Here is an 8,737-nt window from a genome sequence, read left to right as displayed (position 1 = left end):
AAAGTTCTTTACTAGCACACAACTTGAGGTTCATAACCTATCGTGTTGACATATTCTGTGCCCATTCCAGTTAAAGTTGGTTTTGCATATGAGTCCTTAGAGTTCTCAATTTGTTGCACAACAACTTGGAAGCAATGGCAGGCCCTTGAGCTGCCAGGTGGCAAGAAGTTAAGATTGAGTTCGGTCCATATGAGTTTGGATTAGTCATTATCTTTGTCTTGTGATTATGGTTTTGACAATTCACATGGATAAGAATACATACACCATTAAATCTAAGTGTCATAAGGTTTCTCTCCGATTCATGAAAATGATGGTGAGGAAACACTTTCACTAAGTAGATTTTAGCTAGATAGCAATTGTGATATTTGCATTCTCAAAGTCGTTAGTGGAGCGCATGTAGTTAACCGGCACACTAATATGGACTTGTGAGAAGTGGCAAAAAGGTCTAAACATTATGATTACGGCATCCCTCTTCATAATTGTTTAGATACACAAGTGTGCTATCTAAGGGCAGGTGTATGATTTTGATAAAGTTTTATCAAAACAATCTAGTATCAGAAATCTGAACTTTTGGTAAGAAAGTCACTGAAGTATTGATTTCTAGAAGTCCAGCTGATTTCTGAGTACATGTCAAAGCTAGTGGGAGCATAAGTGTTATGCTAATAATCATCATGTTAGTGGGAGCATGATAATTATGATAAGTATTGCAAGCTAGCAATGTTAATTATAGAAAACAAAAAGTTTCAATTGGCAAAAAATTGTTTTGCTATAATTAAGGGAGAGGAAATTATACTTCATCTCAAATCTATAAGCTTAGATCGTGAGGTTTTAATCGTTTAGTCAAGGATATATATATATGAATTTCATGTTGGAATGGCTCAACATAAGGAAATTCTGTATATGGGTCCATTATTTGCGTTCTAAAATTCGATTATGATTACGGCATCCCTTTTCATAATCTGAAATATGAGAACTTGGCAAATTGAAATGGACATATTATAGCAAAAGACTGGTTTAGTCTTTATGTAAGACATCATGAATCGTGTCCCATATGCTTCAGATATAGGATCGATTACATGTGCTATAATCATCCGTTCTAAAATTTTCCAAATGCCTGGGGCATTAAGAAGGGAAAAGGTTTAGAACTGGATATGACTAAAAGGATTAAACAATTGTCGAGGACAATCTAAGGTTTACCAAAGATTGGTTGCTCAAGGACAATTGGAAGTATAGTGATAATTCTGGAAGGACCATATTGACATAATCTGTAAGGAGGCAACTCTTGTTCAGAAGTGATAGTCAAAATGGAATCTGGAAATGTTTCAAAGTTAGAATTTTCCATCTGTGTAAGATTAAGGAAACTTAATGCAAGAAGGATATTTCCAAGGAACTGATCTCCTTTGGAATACTCTGTAATGATTGTTGCCAAGTCTTTGTGAGTTTGTGCATAATCGTTACAAGAGGATCAATGCATATAAGTTTAGAATCTAACAGATTTCAGTAAATGGCATGAATTTGGAATTCTTGCATTTGCAGTAAGGATTTGGGAGTGTGAAAAGAGAATCATTGAAGTTATGTTCAATTGATCTAGTTCACAAAGTAAAGATCATAGACAAACATAGTATGCATACTTCGTGTGTGGCACGATTAGTGTTTAGAAAACATAGTGTACATGCTTGGAGCATGGGACAACTATTGTTTTAAAATTCAAGAATAAAGTTGATAGCTGAAACAGTATACAATGAATAATGTGTAATCATATGGTGATAAATAAAAGGTGTTTTATTTATATTCATAAGTTCTGAGACCATATTGGATTCAATTATTATTGTGTTTCACTTTGCATGTTTTGACTTCCCGAATAGGTTATTCTTCCGGAATGACTAAGTTATTCAAACCATCCACAGTCGGTCATATTTTGGAAGTAGATATGAATTAAGACTGTCATGATGGGTTGTAGAGGTCTAAGGTGTTGGACAAGGCTACAGCAATCATGAGTGCTCATAAGTTCTGAGTGTTGGATTCAACCCGCGCTCATTGGAATCACTTCATGGATTTTATCACGAGTGATCATGAGACGATAATATCTTATATTCTTCAAACCTAGAGATATGAGTTGTTACTATGAGTTGATAGTACATTGATTGCACGAAACCGCATTTGGTAACTCGGTGCTATAAAACGTGCTTTTGTGTATGATTCAACAAGTAGTAGAACAAGCCATATGAGTCGAAGTTTATCTGTTCCTTTTACCTTCGGGATAAAAGCGATATCTGTGGGCCCCTCGATGATTTGATGATGACAAATGGAAGTGCTCGGCCGGGCCAGGACTGATTTGATTTGTTCAATTAGTCAGTCGTCATAAATCGCAAATCGGGAAACAACAAATGGACAGAGAGAATGATTATAATCCATGTCTCAGTCCATATGATATCTAGAATGGAGGAATATATGATCCCTTATCTAATGGACAAGTCATTAACAAAGGTCAGAGTTCATCTACAAGGTCAGAGTTCGACAGAAGCTTTTGAGAGCTACGATTGCCAGTTGGTTCCTAAAGTCATACGCAATAATAGTTTTAGACTTATCCAAGTGGGAGACTGTTGGATTAATGTCTAAGTCCATAACTATAATTGGTAAGACTTGACCCGACCCGGCATGGTCCATTTGGGTTGCATACCATCATGCACTTGGATAGACTAAATGAGAGAAATAAGACACTTATGGCTATTAATATATTATAAGTTCTAGTATATTAATAATAAGAATAATAAGATTATTTAATTAGTATTGATCAAGAATTAATCTAGGATTAATTAAGTGATCAAAAGAAGACTAATTAAATATATGGGTTGATTGTGTAAATCATCCATACTTGTATAGTGGGCTAATGCTCCATGGATAATCAAGTTGGGCTAAAACCCATAAGATGGTCCATGGATGCTCCATGGTGTATTTGTACCCATGGATCATGGAAATGAAAGGCCATGTCAATTAGGGTTTACATGGTGTAAACCTAACTATATAAGCATCTTATTCTTGACCAAATCGGCCATTAGAACGGACTAGTATTATTCTAAAGAGGGCTAGCCGATTTCATGAAGTGTAGAATTCTCTCAAGCTATTCTAAGTGTTTTGATGATTGTGATTCCATTTGAGGTGTCACACTTGGGGCACTAGGCACTCAAACTTCATGAAGACTTCCTACATCAAGAGGTATGTATTCTATCTTGTTACATTCATTGTTTTTGTATGCTAGATTAGGATAATACTTTGGAAGTTCTTATTTGCATGTATAATAGAGAAAACATAGATCCAAGGTATTTAGGGTTGCATGTACACTTAGGAGTGTTAGAATGCTCAAAACCCAACAGCAATAACATATCAAACAGATACTCGGATTTCAATCCGATAAAGGGTCGGCCATGGTGCCTTAGACCCTGTTGATATAATGAGGATAACTCACCTAACTGCCGACTGAAGAATAAGATCATGCTCCTCCGACCACCGACACAAACTCCACCACTAAACATTACCAAATAACCAAATCCAATCAATACCAATAATTACCAAAATACTCCTGGAAGTCAACTGGTCAACCCTTTTTCAAAGTTAAAGTCCTCAGTCAAATTCAACCTTCCTGGTTGACCCTACTCGCCAAGTCAACGCGTTGACTCGTCGAGTCCCTATACTCAGAAACTCCCAATCACGACTTAACTCGCCGAGTCACCCCAAGACTCGTCGAGTCCAACAATCTTCGAGTCCCATCTTGCTCAACTCACCGAATTGTCCCTCTACTCACTAAGACATGGCTTAACCAGAAAAGGCTAGGGTTCCACGACCAGACTCACCGAGTCCAAGGTAATCTTCAACAGAGTTGCGGATTTGTTCTTCAAAGGCAATCTTCATCATTATAAGACTCGCCGAGTCACCTATGCGAATCGCCGAGTTACTATGCGACTCAAAGTCTAATCTCTAGCCCGGCTCACCGAGTCATCTCCCAGACTCGCCAAGCCCATACATGTATTCTCATAATCTCGAATCACAGAGCTACTCCTTTGCTCCAAACAATAGATCTGGGTCTCTAAGGTCCATTAGCAACATAAAGTTGCTACCTTTACGTGCTTCTTGCCCCGTAATACCAAAAACCAAGCTATAAAGGGACTTAACTCATAGGGAAAGGCGTTTGCATAACAACTAGAAAGGCTTTCTGCATCAATGACCCATATAGATCTCAGATCTGGAGTTTCAACTCCAGATCTAACTCATGCTTCAAGATCTCATTAATATGTCTCCAACCAAACCCTAAAACTTCATGAAATGGAACTAGAAAGGAGAAGGCCAAGGATAACAATTCCTTACCTCCAAAATGACCTCCCACTGAAGTATAATCCAGATCTCTTCAGGTCTCCTTGATCCAAGCTTCTTGATCTTCAAGATCCCTTCACAAATCACACCAATTTGCTTCCAAGTATTCTCACAAATGAAATTAGGGCTTCTGTATCTCAAAAGGGGCAAAGGGAGCAGAGGGGAGGACATTAAGTCCTTTAAATAGGGTGCAATCCCGAAGATTAGGCTTTTTCCTCAACCAGAACTGACTCGTCAAGTCTAGCCACCGACTCGTCGAGTCAGGCCACATAACCCAGTTCCAGGCACCCGCTTCGACTCAATGAGTTGAAGCTCCTACTCGCCGAGTCCTTCTTTTCCAAACTTACACTTTAACCCCCTAAACTCTTGATTCTGATTTGGGATGTTACAATTCTCCCCCACTTAATTTAGGCTTCATCCTCGAAGCCTGCTGCAGCACACAATTCCAGATACTACTCCCACAATGCATCTCTTGGAATCAACTGACCTAGGTTCCTCGAAACACTCCTATCAAACCCCTATAAAGTCCATCTCTTTCTCATAGAGTCACGACAACTGCTTCAACCCGGCCACCGACTTCTTTCTGTGATTACAACACTTATCAACCAATGATCACCCGATGATACTTCCATCATTCCAAATCACATAATCAATTGTCTCTTACAAACTAGATATCACCCTGAACCACCGGGTCCTGACCAGGTACCAACTGCTATCCCTTTCCTCGCTTGTGATAACTTTATCGAATTTACTGTTGGGACTTATCCTGCTTCCTTTCCGAATCCAACTCTTTTCTTCCCATGCTGACAGGATGACACATCCTTCAGCTCCTGAGCAACTACCATGAGCTATCCTCTGCAATCACATACAGATGCTGAACCTGATCTAACATCCTCGGGCTAGAAAAACCCGACACACTGACAATACCTCCAGACATCCCCAGGATGAATTACCACTACATACATAACCCATGATCACACCCATACCTGGATTCCAAGGACCTACCCTTGCATCTCCTCCAAACTCATCTGGTTCTAGAAGAACGGAATTCCTTCCGTGACCTCAACGGACACCTAACCCGGATGTGCTTCCATACCACTGGCACAATTACCATGCTCACTAACCATAATTGAAGTACTTTCAATCATCCATTTTCACTACTGCTTTCACTTCCGTGAACCAACACTCCCTCTCAGAGCTACATACCCTACCCTTTCCGTATCCAAGGAAATCTACTTGCCAACCTTGCCACTTCAGACAAGTGCCATGGTACTCACACCCCACTCTACATTATCCCTTGTAGAGTAACCGCTACTCCATGCATCGCATATGCTCTGAATCTGCTCGCAAGGACTCTCAGGTCTATACACTGCCTTCCACTAACATGCTCAATACCCGGGGCCAGACCCACTGCTTGCTACTACATAGCAGCATACTCAAATCACTTTCCGCATACAGATCTATCAACACTTACAGAGTCTTCAGCATGACTGGACCGCCTTACCAGGCCTTCCGCCAATCTGGACCACTCTTAGAACCTTCAGCATGTCTGGATCGCCCTTCAGGGCCTTCAGCCTGTCTGGACCGTTTTCTGAGCCTTCGGCCTGACTAGTATGCCTACCGGCCTTCAGTCTCCCCGGACCGCTCATACTATCATACATCGTCCCGAACTATTCCTCTTGGGAATCTCTCCCATACATATTGTTCTAGCCCTCTAAGGGTTCCGAACTCTAACTCCATTCCATATACTCAGATCCCGGCCTAATCCTAGGCCTCACAACAACCAATCACCCTTTCCAAAATCCGTGGTCTGTACTTCGCCCCATCGGTCTGTCACTTACTCATACCAGCCCACACTTTTGGCTGACTGAAACACTGCTGGATCCCAAACAGCTAATCAACTCTAACGCTTATCGATCCTCCTAAGAATTTTCCAATCTCCTCCACTTAGAGCACTGACTTCTAACCACCAGTGACTCATCCGTCATAAATCAGCCATCCCTACTCAGCATACTCCTCTTATTCGTGAACTGATTTCCTTTGCAACGAGCGACCTTCACACAATCACTCCTCCGACATCGTACATCTCGAACTCTAAGGGAGTTCGACTCTCTGCTGAACACTTCTCAAATCACAATTGCTATATCTGGCAACAAGACCATACAACCAAATTCTGACCATCAATCCCTTGGATGCTAATCACTTAACTCCTGACTACTATCACTTCAACCAAACCATGAGACACGCAGAATGACGAATAAAATACAACACCACAAAATAACAAGATAACCAGACAACAACGAAACAAATACATACCCGCAACCGCATCCGGCTCTGCCTTGACCTCCTCTGTTGTGAGCTAAAAAGCATGCCCCTAAGCCCTTGGAGGCTCCGCTCCACCCTGGCCCCTGCCAGTAGTCCTCAAAGTGGCCAATGCTGGAACCTGCACTGGCCTGGAAACAAGCTGTGGATAGTTGGCCCTCATGTGACCAACCTGATGGCACTGATAACAAATCCTCATATCCTGAACCAGGGCTGATTAAACGCAATCCCTCGCATAATTCCCCTCTCTCCCGCACTTGCGGCATGCACCACCAGACCTACAAACTCCGGTATGACCCTTCCCACACTTCTTACAAGTGCGGCCGCTCTGACTGCCCAACCTGGAACAGCGGTCTTGGATCGTTTCGACGCCGACTGTGACTGCACTGGGGCCTGCCTTTTCTCTCTCAACTATAACTCAATCTCCAACTCACGCCGGCGAGTAGCCTCCTGCAACTCCAGCAAGGTCTCGCACCTCTGCGTAGACACGAACTGCCTGATATCCATCTTGAGCATACTCAGATATCGGGACATCTGAGCCTGCTTTGAAGCAAACTGAGGGCAAAACATCGCCCTCTCCATGAACATCCTGGTGATCTCTGTCACCGACTCTAAATCCTACTTCAGCTCCAGGAACTCCTAAGCCAACCTCACCCTCTCAATGTGTGGAACATCTCCCGAAACTGATCCCATGACACCGCAGCCCGTTGCGCATCAGAATAAGATCCCGTAGTCAACCTCCACCAATCCTTCGCCCCGAGCCTCAAAAGGTTCAGAGCACACCTCACCCTCAGATCCGTAGGGCAAGAACATGTGAAGAAACAACCCTCCACTTCCGACAACCATCTCATAGCAATGATTGGATCCAAAACTCCATCAAAAGTAGGGGGCTTCGTATTATCGAAGTCCCGATACTGATAACTTCGACCGGATCCTCCACCTGCCGTTGCTATAGCCAATGCAGCTTCCGTGGCAACCGTCTCTGCAAGAGCTGCATAGCGCTCATCAAAATACTCAACCATGGCAGTCTTGATCGACCCAAACATCTCCGGCATCTTCGCCCTGAACATAGCAGCAATCTCATCATGCAGGATCTCACGAATCCTAGCATCCAACTCATCCGTACTCATCTGACCAATGACCTCGGTTGCCGCTGATCCACCCTGACCGCCCTCTCCTGATCCCGATCCTGACCCGGATCTATCCCTGGCATGCCTCGTATACTCGATTTGAGTATGCTGCCCGAATACCCGAATTGAGATCGAGCAGTTTGTAGTCGAAACAATCTAAACGAGAATCGAAGATCTCGTCATTAGTAGTGCAACGATAAAAAGACAGACGAAAACGGACGTCGGATGAAGAAGTTATGAATTTATAACGGAGTTTTCCTATCCCCGCCTACTAAAATAATATAATAAAAATAAAGTCAAAATTAGCCGACGAAGTCTAAACGAAAGTTGTAAAGCGTAGTCTCACCTATGTGTGGATATAAAGAACATCGAAAACGGTGTTCGTATGAGGAAGATATGAATTTTTGAATTTTATTAAATAATTAAAATATTAAATTTAATTATAAAATACGATATTATCCGAAGGGGGGGAGTCACCGGGCTTATTCGGGTTACGCCCAGCGTAAATAGAGGATCCAGCCACCTATAATAGGAAGTCGAGGCTGCCGAGTTTCTTTGCTCATTTTCTATTCTCTCTCTCTGTCTCTCTCTCTCTCCCGTTTTACCTCGTTTTTTGTGCAATAAATATCCCGAAGCCCCGATATCATTCCCAAGACCCGAAGCAAGTCTCGAAGCCCCTAAGATCCTGAGAGGTGCAATTCCTGAGCCGAAGCTCTGCCCACGAGAAGCCAACTTTTGTGAAGATCTTACAGATCTACCGAAGAATACTACTTCTACAAGCTGTAGTGTTGTCCGATCATCTTCTGATCAAGTAAGTGTGTGGTCACTTTCTTCTAACACATAAATATAATGTATTTGCTATGCAATACGTGCTATGTGTATAATATATTGTTGTTTATTTGAGATGATTATGGAAT

This window comes from Lactuca sativa, chromosome 4, assembly GCF_002870075.4.
Source record: "Lactuca sativa cultivar Salinas chromosome 4, Lsat_Salinas_v11, whole genome shotgun sequence".
Classification (NCBI taxonomy): Eukaryota; Viridiplantae; Streptophyta; class Magnoliopsida; order Asterales; family Asteraceae; genus Lactuca; species Lactuca sativa.
Note: the sequence above shows the minus strand (reverse complement) of the source record.